The sequence below is a fragment of the Silurus meridionalis genome, chromosome 8, assembly GCF_014805685.1.
Source record: "Silurus meridionalis isolate SWU-2019-XX chromosome 8, ASM1480568v1, whole genome shotgun sequence".
Taxonomy (NCBI): Eukaryota; Metazoa; Chordata; class Actinopteri; order Siluriformes; family Siluridae; genus Silurus; species Silurus meridionalis.
The window spans coordinates 28430175-28444378 of record NC_060891.1 but is presented as its reverse complement, the minus strand read 5'-3'; positions in this window follow the sequence as shown (position 1 = coordinate 28444378).

The window sequence follows — 14204 nt, the reverse complement described above, 5'->3', positions numbered from 1 at the left end:
GTTGTATGTAGAATACACTGCTTTTCTCTTTATATATGCTGCCTCTTGGTGAAATTATTCATAAACATGGGATTCGCTTCCATTGCTATGCTGATAATACACAGCTGTATATTTCAGCAAAGCCAGATGAGAGAGATCAGCTTAACAATGTTGAGAAGTGTGTAAAGGACATTAGACAGTGGATGCTTAATAACTTTCTTCTGCTCAACTCAGATAAGACGGAAGTACTTTTACTAGGACCACATGCAGCTAGAAGTAAACTTTCTGATTCTGTAGCATCTCTGGATGGTGTTTCTGTCTCAGCGTGTACAACAGTTAAAGATCTTGGTGTGATTATTGACCCGAGTCTTTCCTTTGAGTCTCACAAGAATAATATCACCAGGATCTCCTTCCTTCACCTTAGAAATATTGCTAAAATTAGAAATATGATGTCGTTACAGGATGCAGAAAAACTAGTTGATGCTTTTGTAACATCTAGATTAGACTACTGTAACGCTTTACTGTCTGTTTTAATCATCTACACTGCTCCCAATTACATCTCACACTGATTATAAAATACTCCTACTGACGTATAAAGCACTTAACGCTCTCATGCCGCAGTATCTGAGTGAACTTCTGTACCAGTATGACCCTCCACGCCTACTTAGATCAAAAGGTGCAGGCTATTTGTTGGTACCTCAAATAATGAAGACTCCAGCAGGGGGCAGATGTTTCTCTTATAAACCCCACAGTTATGGAACAACCTTCCAATCAGTGTTCGGGACTCAGACACAGTCTCAGTGTTCAAGTCGAGGCTGAACACATATTTATTTAGTGGAGTCTTTAGTCAGTAGGTGTTTGTGAGGTAAAGGAGCAGATCATGGATATGGAGTGTTTGGTGAACTGGGATATTTGGATGCTGTCGTCTCCTCACTCTCACACGTTCACTCAGGTTTGTTGATGGTGGTGTGGTGGGTCGTCTCTTATCCCAGAGGATACAGTTCGCTTCTGATCATCATCACTGCACCCCGCAACATCGTATATCTGCTTCAAATGGACATTCGGTGGAACCCAGATGAGGATGGGTTCCCTCTTGAGTCTGGTTCCTCTCAAGGTTTCTTCCTTATGCCATCTCGGGGAGTTTTTCCTTGCCACAGTTGCTCATCAGGGACAAACTTACACTTATTAAGAACTTATTCATTTTTATCTCCACATTATCTGTGTAAAGCTGCTTTGAGACAATGTTCATTGTTAAAAATAATCAATACAAATAAAGATGAATTGAATTGAATTAAATGTTGCATAGAATTGTACATAGAATGTTGCTTAGAATTGTGTGTAAAATTGTGTAAAATGTTGTTTAGAATGTTGCATAGAATTCTGTGTAGAATGCTGCATAGAATTGTACATAGAATGTTGTGTAGAATTGTGCATAGAATTGTGCGTGGAATGTTGTGTAAAATTGAGCACAGAATATTGTGTAGAATTGTGGGTAGAATCTTGTGTAGAATCTTGCATAGAATTGTACAGAGAATGTTGCGTAGAATTGTGTGTAGAATGTTGTGTAAAATTGTGTGTACAATTGTGCGTAGAATGTTGTGTAAAATGTTGCATAGAATTGTGTGTAGAATGTTGTGTAGAATTGTCCATAGAATGTTGTGTAGAATGTTGCATAGAATTGTGCGTAGAATGTTGTGTAGAATTGTACGTAGAATGTTGTGTAGAATTGTACATAGAATTGTGCATAGAATGTTGTGTAGAATTGTGCATAGAATGTTGTGTAGAATTGTGCGTAGAATGTTGTGTAGAATTTTGCATAGAATGATGTGTAGAATGTTGAGTGGGATTGTGTATAGAATGATGGGCATTGTGTAGTATTGAGTATTGTGTAGAATATTGGATGTTAAAAAAACATGATAAAATTGTCATCATTAATCAAATAGATTTGAAACGTTTTCACTTCTGCCTCGTGTCTGAAAAACTGTAGATTTTTAAGGACCATCTTCACTAATCCTGAAGAAACCTACGTATGTGATGAAAGCTACATGTGTGTATACGAGTGTAATATCAGCTAACAGCTCACAACAACAGATGATTACTGTGACTTCAGAACATCTACCAGATCATTCCAGATGTCGATTGGCTCATCTATGTTTTATAGGGAAATATTAAAGATTTTTTTCTTATGATTGTTACGTGATTGTTGTTGAAACTGTATTTATTCAGTGTTATTTTTGTGTAACGTAAATCGCAGTGTGAGGTTGTGTATTTCACCCCTTGGCCTTCAGCGATGTTCTACCTGGACCAGTTCACCTCTTACTCTTATTATGATGTCATGCTGAAAAAACCCATCAGTATAATAGAGAAGTGCAGTAGATCAGAGCTGCATCACACACAGGATCTCATCCAGTCACAGTGAACATCATCACTAAAGCAACAAACACAATGATCACAATTCAACACGTCTCCTTTCACTGGAGCCACAACTGCACCTCCACATGACTGCAGTAAGTCAGTTAGACTGGTAAAAGCAAAAGCTTCAAACAGCATGGATTTGAACCAGTAAGATGTTCTCAGTGTTCCCAGTACTGTGTTTACAGCAGTTCATTTAGACTTTGATGCCTGACTAATATTTGGATAGAAACTCAAACTGAAAATTACACTTGAATGCTCCAAGATGGATTTCAGCTGTGGGTTCTTCTGCAGTCACAGTCATCTCTTTGTTTTTCCTGTCCTTGATCAAACTCTTTTCACTTCTCCCTGATTGAAGGAATGAAAATCCTCAGTATGTCTGTAAGCTCCAGGTTTTAAGTTCTGAAGCTCTGTGTGTTTTCTGTAATTCGGTCCATTCAGCTTTTCCAAGGTCATTTCAACACCTCTGTGATTTTGTGGACGAGGGAAAGTACACTGAATTATTCTCACTATTTTTTATTTTCAGATCAGTTTTGGCATTGTAGTTCAATGAGGAGGACAATAATCTGTACACAATAATCAATATACAATAATCAATAAACAATACTAAATACTCAATAATCAATACTCAATATACAATAATTAATATACAATACTCAATATACTGTAGTCAGTAGGAGTAAGTCAGAGTACATGTGTGTGAATGAGAGAGAGGGCAGTGGAGGGGTGTGGTTGCAGGGAGAAGAGGTGGAGAAGGTGGAGGAGTTCAGGTACCTGGGGTCAACAGTGCAGAGTAATGTAGAGTGTGTTAGAGAAGTGAAGAAAAGAGTGCAGGCAGGGTGGAGTGGGTGGAGAAGAGTGATAGCAGGAGTGATTTGTGATAGAAGAGTATCTGTGAGAGTGAAAGGGAAAGTTTATAGGACTGTGGTGAGACCTGAGATGTTGTATGGATTAGAGACAGTGGCATTGAGTAAAAGACAGGAGGTGGAGCTGGAGGTAGCAGAGCTGAAGATGTTGAGATGTTCGTTGGCAGTGACGACGATGGACAAGATTAGAAATGAGTTTATTAGTGGGACAGCGCATGTAGGACGTTTTGGAGACAAGGTGAGGGAGGTGAGATTGAGATGTTTGGACATGTGCAGAGGAGGGACATGGGGTATATCAGTAGGAGAATGCTGAGGATGGAGACACCAGGAAGGAGGAAAAGAGGAAGACCAAGGAGGAGGTTTATGGATGTGGTGAGAGAAGACATGCAGGTAGTTGGTGTGAAGGAGGCAGACAATCTTTGAGCAGTACTTAGATGTTTAAGTGTGTTTCCCAGACATATTTATTACAATCTAACTGTCTTTGAAGGATTTATAGTAACTGGTGATTTTGTTAAATATCTTTGCTGTCATAACAAAATCTCCTTTACATTGCTGTGTACCTGTGTTTTACTCCTGTCTCCACCCCTGTTCTGTCACTGGTCTGTTACATAAACTTCACCTGTGATGGGTTTGTACTGATATTCCTGTTTTTTAAATTTTGTTTAATGTAAACATCTCATGTCTCCCACATTCTCTGTTCCCATGTTCTGTGTGTGTGTGTGTGTGTGTGTGTGTGTGTGTGTGTGTGTGTATTGTTTATGATTATGAATAAGCCTGTGATGACGCTTCTGCTGCTTGTTCTTTCACCCTGCTGTGTGTTTTGACATTGGTTTATGTACAGCACATGTGCCCTGCCCATTCTATCTGTGGGTGTTTATGAGAATGTGACTCTCAGGGGTATTTGGGGAAGTAGGACAAATTGGATTTAGAGAGATAAAAGTATTTATGCAGCATTTATAAGTATCGGTGTCTCTAATGTGTATTTTAGCAAACAGACCTGTCACTAAGGCAGTATTGATCAGAATTCAACTGTGTTTGTGATAATCTCAGAGGGGTATTTATAGAAACTTGACTGTCTCAGAGGGGTATTTATAGAAACTTGACTGTCTCAGAGGGGTATTTATAGAAACTTGACTGTCTTTAAAGGGGTATTTTAGAAACTTGACTGTCTCAGAGGGGTATTTATAGAAACTTGACTGTCTCAGAGGGGTATTCATAGAAACTTGACTGTCTCAGAGGGGTATTTATAGAAACTTGACTGTCTGAGGGGTATTTATAGAAACTTGACTGTCTCAGAGGGGTATTTATAGAAACTTGACTGTCTCAGAGGGGTATTTATAGAAACTTGACTATCTCAGAAGGGTATATATAGAAACTTGACTGTCTCAGGGGTATTTATAGAAACTTGACTGTCTCAGAGGGTATTTATAGAAACTTGACTGTCTCAGAGGGTATTTATAGAAACTTGGCTGTCTCAGAAGGGTATTTATAGAAACTTGACTGTCTCGGAGGGGTATTTATAGAACCTTGACTGTCTCGGAGGGGTATTTATAGAAACTTGACTGTCTCGGAGGGGTGTTTATAGAAACTTGACTGTCTCGGAGGGGTGTTTATAGAACCTTGACTGTCTCGGAGGGTATTTATAGAAACTTGACTGTCTCGGAGGGTATTTATAGAACCTTGACTGTCTCGGAGGGGTATTTATAGAAACTTGACTGACGGAGGGGTATTTATAGAAACTTGACTGTCTCAGAGGGTATTTATAGAAACTTGACTATCTCAGAAGGGTATATATAGAAACTTGACTGTCTCAGAGGGGTATTTATAGAAACTTGACTGTCTCAGAGGGGTATTTATAGAAACTTGACTGTCTCAGAGGGGTATTTATAGAAACTTGGCTGTCTCAGAAGGGTATTTATAGAAACTTGACTGTCTCGGAGGGGTATTTATAGAACCTTGACTGTCTCGGAGGGGTATTTATAGAAACTTGACTGTCTCGGAGGGGTGTTTATAGAAACTTGACTGTCTCGGAGGGGTGTTTATAGAACCTTGACTGTCTCGGAGGGGTATTTATAGAAACTTGACTGTCTCGGAGGGGTATTTATAGAACCTTGACTGTCTCGGAGGGGTATTTATAGAAACTTGACTGACGCGGAGGGGTATTTATTGAAATTTGTCTGTCTCGGAGGGGTATTTATAGAAACTTGACTGTCTCGGAGGGGTATTTATAGAAACTTGACTGTCTCAGAGGGGTATTTATAGAAACTTGACTGTCTCAGAGGGGTATTTATAGAAACTTGACTGTCTCAGAGGGGTATTTATAGAAACTTGACTGTCTCAGAAGGGTATTTATAGAAACTTGACTGTCTCGGAGGGGTATTTATAGAACCTTGACTGTCTCGGAGGGGTATTTATAGAAACTTGACTGTCTCGGAGGGGTGTTTATAGAAACTTGACTGTCTCGGAGGGGTGTTTATAGAACCTTGACTGTCTCGGAGGGGTATTTATAGAAACTTGACTGTCTCGGAGGGGTATTTATAGAACCTTGACTGTCTCGGAGGGTATTTATAGAAACTTGACTGACGGAGGGTATTTATTGAAATTTGTCTGTCTCGGAGGGTATTTATAGAAACTTGACTGTCTCGGAGGGGTATTTATAGAAACTTGACTGTCTCAGAGGGGTATTTATCGAAACTTGACTGTCTCGGAGGGGTATTTATAGAAACTTGACTGTTTTAGAGGGGTATTTATAGAAACTTGACTGTCTCAGAGGGGTATTTATAGAAACTTGACTGTCTCAGAAGGGTATTTATAGAAACTTGACTGTCTCGGAGGGGTATTTATTGAAACTTGACTGTCTCGGAGGGGTATTTATAGAAACTTGACTGTCTCGGAGGGGTATTTATAGAACCTTGACTGTCTCGGAGGGGTATTTATAGAACCTTGACTGTCTCGGAGGGGTATTTATAGAAACTTGACTGTCTCGGAGGGGTATTTATCGAAACTTGACTGTCTCGGAGGGGTATTTATAGAAACTTGACTGTCTCAGAGGGGTATTTATTAAAATTTGACTGTCTCGGAGGGGCATTTATAGAAACTTGACTGTCTCGGAGGGGTATTTATAGAAACTTGACTGTCTTTGAGGGGTATTTATAGAAACTTGACTGTCTCAGAGGGGTATTTATAGAAACTTGACTGTCTCGGAGGGGTATTTATAGAAACTTGACTCTCTCAGAGGGGTATTTATTAAAACTTGACTGTCTCGGAGGGGTATTTATAGAAACTTGACTGTCTCAGAGGGGTATTTATTGAAATTTGACTGTATCGGAGGGGTATTTATAGAAACTTGACTGTCTATGAGGGGTATTTATAGAAACTTGACTGTCTCAGAGGGGTATTTATTGAAACTTGACTGTCTCGGAGGACTGTTTTAGGACCCTTCAGTTAACAGTCTGTGAGCAGTATTTAGGAGCAAAATTCTCAGTGATTTAGGAGCAGTGTTTCACAGAGGTATTTATGGCAATCAATGACTCTCCAGAGGGATTTGTAGTGACTGGATGATGTTATATATCTTGCTGTTAAAGTGATAATAAATCTCCTTTACATATTCCTGTGTTTTGGTCCTGTTTCCTCATTATGAAGTGTTTTAAAGTGTTCCTCATAATAAACAAGAATAAATCTCCCTGTACCATGTGCTATGTTTCAATGCTTTTATAAAGTCTTGAGATTTCTGAGTTATATGTAACTTGATCCTGAGTTTTAGCCTTGAAACAGAAAAGTCTTGCTGTCTGAGCAACAATAAAACCAAAATCTTAAAGATTGCCAACATTGACTTTTTCCTATGAATGCACTGCAGATTGAGGCAAAAAAAGGAAACATATCCAGGTATAAAAGATTGAAATTAAAAGGCCACTGTACAATGTGAAAGAGACTAAATATGAAATCTTTTTGTCATAAAGATCAGTGATGTCTCTTTGAATTGCTGCAGCAACGTTGAGAAAAGCAGTGAGTTTTAAAACGTAAATGAACAGATGAAGTGTTGAAGTCGTTGCTGCAGTTGACACGAGACTGTAAAGTCGATTTGTTTTTTTTAGTAGATGAACTGCATCACATGACTTAAAATACATTAAATAAAAAGTTGCGATTTTGAATTTCCACCTCACTTCAGTGAGCACTGAACACTGGTATATACAGTAGTCTAGGTGTTATTATTTAAAGGCTGCTTTGCATGTTCTTATCAAATGTCCTCTTGCTCCTAAAACACTATTTAAACATTTAAACATCTCACAAGAAAAAGTCAGCAAACAACAAGAACCAGCACAATTCAGGCTGCGTCTACAACGCTTTGGGAACGAGTGTACGATACCACCAGACTGACCAGTCCCTGTCTAGTGTGGATATAGGACCTGACCAAGGTCAGTGAGGAAGACCAGCCCGCAGAGGTGCAAATGTCCTGGAGAGACACTCCAGAGAAAAAGGTCTTAGAGGCCACCATGCTCCGGGTTGAGTGAGCTCTGACCCCAAAAGGGGTGGGGAGACCAGAGGACTCATAAGAGGAGTACGATCTCGCAGAGGCGTTCCCAAAGCGTTCGAGTTCCTGAAGGGAAAACATATTGACGATCTTGTTTGTGAACAATAACAAAAGGACTTGTTATTCTGATGGGAATGAGATGTTCTTCACACAAACACTTTTGAGAGATTAAAAAAGGATTTTGAGAAAAGTCAGGCTTCTGCGAGAAATCCAAAGTGTTGTGCTGTTTGACAAATTGTTTTGAGAAATGCACTTTACTGATGAATATTAAGGATTATTGGAGAAATAAATGAAAGCAAATAAGAAAAACTGTAACAGAGTTACACACTTTCATTATCACAGAAATGATGTCAGTGCTGCTGTGTGCATTACAGGTAGTTTACAGGCAGTTAGTCGTGTTTCACTCGCTAGTCAGCACAGTAGTCTTTTAATTAACACACACTTATGGATAAATGACCTCCATCACATCAGCTATGCTAATTAATATATTTCAACACACACACACACACACACACACACACACACACACACACACACACACACACACACAGTAAATTATTTTACACTCCCCTAAAACCAAAAAAGGCTGATTCATGCAGGGCTAGTTACATTTTTACTGCTAAATCTATATCTGTGCGTTTGCAGGAAAATAAAAGATGACAAGAAGAACACACACACACACACACACACACACACACACACACACACACACACACACACACATACACACACACACACACACATACACACACACAGAGTCACTTTTAATCCAAGAGCACTCAACCCTCCCCAGTCGCTTGCCATTTTACACACACACACACACACACACACACACACACACACACACACACACACACACACACACACACACATTAAAAGACAGTGATTGCGGACGACGGAGAGACTCTCGAGGAGGACTGAAGAGGAGTTGAAAAGCTTTTACGGTCTTTTATAGCCTCGTCTCACACACTCGCTGTAAAAATATGCTCAAGCTGTGAGTCAGATCAGATTTTACTCTCGATCAATACACAAACGACCTGCGACGTGGAGAAGAGCTGAAACAACGAGATCAATCTCATCGACTTTCAGCATCAATGCCCTTTATTTCATCCTCAACACTCGAAACTAAAACAGTATTAACACAGTTTTTATAAAATTAGTAGTGTATAAGTTTGTATAAGAATAAATATAAATATATATGTATATCTCCTATATATTTTATATTATATTATTTATTACAGCTTTTCCAGGACGCTGGGTGGGACAACACAAACCTCATGAATGGCCTCCAAGAAGTCCAGATTTTACTCCAGATCTCACTACAGATCTCACTCAATAACTCACTCCAGAACTTTAATTTTTTCTGTAGGCCGTGCATAGAAAGAGGTGTACAGGATAAATCCTCGCATACTGGAGGACTTGGAGGCAGAGATTTAGGAGGTTTACAAAAATATCTCTTCAGAAGATGTCCTTCAGAAGACTGACTGTGTGTTCTATTCATGGCTGTTTGAGGAAACTGGTTAAAGTCACCGTTGGCTACGTTGAAATTTAGAGATTTGCTTTTATTTTCCTATTTAATTAACAACATGTACAATTTGTTTCAATAAATTTGTATTAGAAATATGTACTTTATAACCAAATTTTAATGCCTCATTACTTTTCACACACTGTTTATTGTGCCTTAAACACATCTTGCTGTAATTACATTTTAAAAAACCCGAAGACTCGAAGCTGTAACTGTTGCCAGAGGAGCTTCAGTACTGAAGTACTGAATAAAGTGTCTGAATACTTATGGACATTTTTATTTCAGATTTTCTGGAATTCTGTTTTCACTTTGTCATTATAGAGCACTGAGCACTGAGTGTAGATTTATGACAAGAAAATACTAATTTTAATGATTGGAGTATCAGAAAATATTGTAAATAGTGAAGGAGGTCAGTGATGAACAGTAATGAAGTAAATGTGATTGCTTTCTGTACTTTAAACTTCACTACATTTCAAAGACAAATATTTGACTTTTTACTCGACTACATTTAGTGAAATCACTCGTTTCTTTTTATTAATGAGGATAAAAACGTAACTGGTGAAACACGCAGCGAGTCACCAATCAGGATCGAGCGCACGCTCTGTTTTACACGTGTTCTGATCGGCGCTCGGTGCATCTACTGATCACCAACATACAGTTCAGCATCAGTTCAACATCAAGCAGATCATTTAGAGAGGAATAAATGATGAAGAAACTCCAGACTTGAACTCACACGTGACCTCATTTACACGTTTTTACTGAAGTAGATGAAAAGAAGGTTTTGTGTTCATGATCATTATAATAGAAATCAATCAGTGTTTGAGTCATTAATATCATTCTATTAATAGATCAGTGTGCTGAGAGTCACATTCGAGTCTTTACACAGAAACTGAGGTGATTAAGTGTCTTCAGAATCTTGTGATAAAAATGATCACAGGAACATTAGAGTTGTAATAAATTATTGGATACTGAAGTTCATTTGTTCATTTGAAGGAAAATACTTTTGTACTTTTACTGAAGTGAAGTGATCCAGTTCCAGAATGTTCCATCTCTCTACACCATCCTGTATATATATATATATATATATATATATATATATATATATTACTGGTTTTATCGACCAGGTATCTTCAGGTGGATGTACGGAAAGTCATGGTGACGTCTGAGAACTAATCATAAAGTCTTCTGCAAACTTCGTCTTCATCACAATCTTCCACATCACTGCTCCATTTTCTAAAAAAGATCCATGTTCAGTTGAGTTTAAAGCAAACATACTCAGCAGAAGTGTTTCGTTTTCTTCCATTAACATGATTGTTGGTGTATTGTTTGATGTGATGCAGCATGTGAGAAGGTTTGGATGGTTTAGAGTTAATATCATGACGGTTTCCTCTCCTGAGTCTCAGTGTGGATCCTGTACACTATAAACTGGTTTGAGGTTATAATGTCATATTGATCATTCAGGGGTCCAGAGTTACTCGTGTGGAAGTTCTCACCTTTTCCTTTTGTAGCTGTTTTCTTTTTCTAGATTTTGTTGTAGAGTTTTTAAGAGATTTTTTGCAATTCTCTTTCCACTTATGGATTTTTATTTTTGTCTTTCTGGACTTCAAACTGCTTTTTTTCCCTTTTGTCCTTTTTTCTTATGCATTTTTGTATTTTTGAACGTTTAAATAATGGAACATCAGGGGTCTCCACCCTGACGTCTGTCACGATCCCTATAATTAAATGTGTATCAGAATTAAACAGCTAAAACCTGCAGTTATCTGTACAGACTGTTCTGAAAAAAACTTTACTTGGAAGTAAAGAACACTTTTTAACTCCTGACAGGTTTTGGATGTTAGTAGAAAAATAATGACAACGGGTTCTTCAAGGTTTCTTTAAAAGGTTCTCTGAAGGCTCCTCAAAAATAAGGATATTTTTATGATATATTATGATTTTGAATCTTATAAAAGAGTTTGGTTTTATCCATGCATCACACACCTGGTGATGCCATGACTCAGTGCCATCTCATATACACAACTGTGTGTGTGTGTGTGTGTGTGTGTGTGTGTGTGTGTGTGTGTGTGTGTGTGTGTGTGTGTGTGTTTGTGTGTATGTGCGCATGCTAGAGGTCAGTGAGAGCAGGATCTCAGACTCTTTTGTTCCTCAGGATGAAAAGCTCCATGCAGCTGGATGACTTCTGAACACACACACACACACACACACACACACACACACACACACACACACACACACACACACACACACACACACACTTTCTCTTGTCTCTTTTCATCATTTGTCCCCCAGTTTGGTAGAAGTGCAGTTTTTAGTAGATTGAAAGTAGATTGACAGTAAAAGACTGAGACACAAAAACAATGAAACACAAAAGCTTTGATGATGAAACACTGAAATTTTTGGACAGTTTATGTCTCATATCGATTCTTTCTCTTTCTTTTGAATGTCAAATTCACTATTTAGTCCCATTTGCTGTTATAATCTTCTGGAAAGATGTTCCACTAGATGTTGTGGAGATTCATTCAGCTACAAGGGTGTTAGTAAAGTCAGGTACTGATGTAGGTGAGAAGGTGAGGAGGCCTGGGGTGTCTTCATTCATGTTGGATATACAATAGCAGGAGATCTTCCACACACTTCCAACCCATGGAAAGCAGATCTTCATGGAGCTGGCTTTATGCCTAATTCAAGTAAAGGAAAAATTGCATGCTGCTGCATCCAAATGTGTTCTACACAATTGTGTGCCTCCAACTTAGTGGGAACAGTTTGGGGAAGAACCACATATAGGTGGAAAAACCAGGGGTTGGAATGCTTTTGTTCATATAGTGTACAGATACAGAGAACTCGCTCAGAGTTGATCAATAAATAAATGGAATGTATTTTATTTCTACAACATTATAAACGCTTGTTTAAATATTTAAATAAATACTTATGGATTAATCTTTTACAAACTTCTTCTTTCGGCTTCTCCCATTAGGGGTCTCCACAGAGGATCATCCCTCTCCATACCCTCCTGTCCTGTACATCTGTCTCTTCCACACCAACTACCTGCATGTCTTCCCTCACCACATCCATAAACCTCCTCCTTGGTCTTCCTCTTTTCCTCCTTCCTGGTGTCTCCATCCTCAGCATTCTCCTACTGATATACCCCATGTCCCTCCTTCTCCACCTCTTCCCCCTGCAACCACACCCCTTCACTGCCCCCCTCTCATTCACACACATGTACTCTGTCTTACTTCTACTGACTTTCATTCCTCTTCTCTACAGCGTGTACCTCCACCTCTCCAGGCTCTTCTCCACCTGCTCCCTACTCTCACCATAAATCACAATATCATCCGCAAACATCATAGTCCATGGAGACTCCTGTCTGACCTCGTCCTTCAACCTGTCCATCACCACTGCAAACAGGAAAGGGTTTAGAGCCGATCCTTGATGCAGTCCCACCTGCACCTTGAACCAGTCTGTCGTTCCTACTGCACACTTCACTGCTGTCACACTGTCCTCATACATGTCCTGCACCACCCTCACATACTTCTCTGACACACCAGACTTCCTCATACAATACCACAACTCCTCTCTCCACCCTGTCGTACGCTTTCTCTAAATCCACAAACACACAATGCAGCTCCTTCTGTCCTTCTCTATACTTCTCCATCAACATTCTCAAAGCAAATAAGGCATCTGTGGTGCTCTTCCTCGTCATGAAACCATACTGTTGCTCACAGATGGTCACCTCTTCTCTCAGCCTGGCTTCCACTACTCTTTCCCATAACTTCATGGTGTGACTGATCAACTTTATTCCCCTGTAGTTACTGCAGGTCTGCACATCTCCCTTATTCTTAAAGATCAGTACCAGCACACTCCTTCTCCATTCCTCAGGCATCTTCTCACCTTCCAGAATCTTGTTAAACAATCTTGTTAAAAACTCCACTTCATCTCTCCTAAACATCTCCATGCTTCTATCGGTATGTCATCTGGTCCAACCGACTTTCCACTCTTCATCCTCTTAATCGCTGCTCTCACTTCCTCCTTACATATCCTATTCACTTCCTGCTTCACATCTCCACATCATCCAACCTTTTCTCTCTCTCATTTTAGTTGTTCATCAGCTGCTCAAAATACTCCGTCCATCTTCTCAACACACTCTCCTCACTAGTTAACACATTTCCATCTCCATCCTTTATTGCTCTAACCTGCAGCACATCCTTCCCAGCTCGGTTCTTCTGCCTGGACAATCGCTACAAATCCTTTTCTCCTTCCTTAGTGTCCAACTTCTCCTACAGCTCCTCATATGCCTTCACTTGGCTTTCACCACATCCCTCTTCACCTGCTGCTGCATCTCCTTGTTCTCCTGCCTACTTTTCTTATCACTCTGTCGATCCCAATTCTGTTTCTCCAACTTCTTTCTCCTTCTGCTCTCCTGCACTTCCTCATTCCACCACCATGTCTCTTTGTCTTCCTTTCTAATTCCAGATGTCACACCAAGTACCTTTCTAGCTGTCTCCCTCATCACTCCTGCAGTAGTTCCACAATCATCCAGCACCTCTTCACCACCACTGAGCTCCTGTCTGACCTCTTCCCTCAATCTCCTTCAGGTTGCATCTCCTACATAGAACATAATCCACCTGTGTGCACCTTCCTCCACTCTTATACGTCACCCTATGATCCTCCTTCTTCTTCAAATACGTGCTCACTCAATGCATTCAAAATGCCTTAAACACATGTCAGAATGAAGCATTTGCATCAAATGGCAAACACCTCTTTCATAATAATACATTTCTGGATATTCCATGTAAACACTGCTGTTCTAAATCTAAAGCTCTTTGGTCTTTCATAGGCTTATATCTACATTTCAGTACAATGTTCTACAGTGAAAGTAATCTGCTGAGAGGGGGAACAA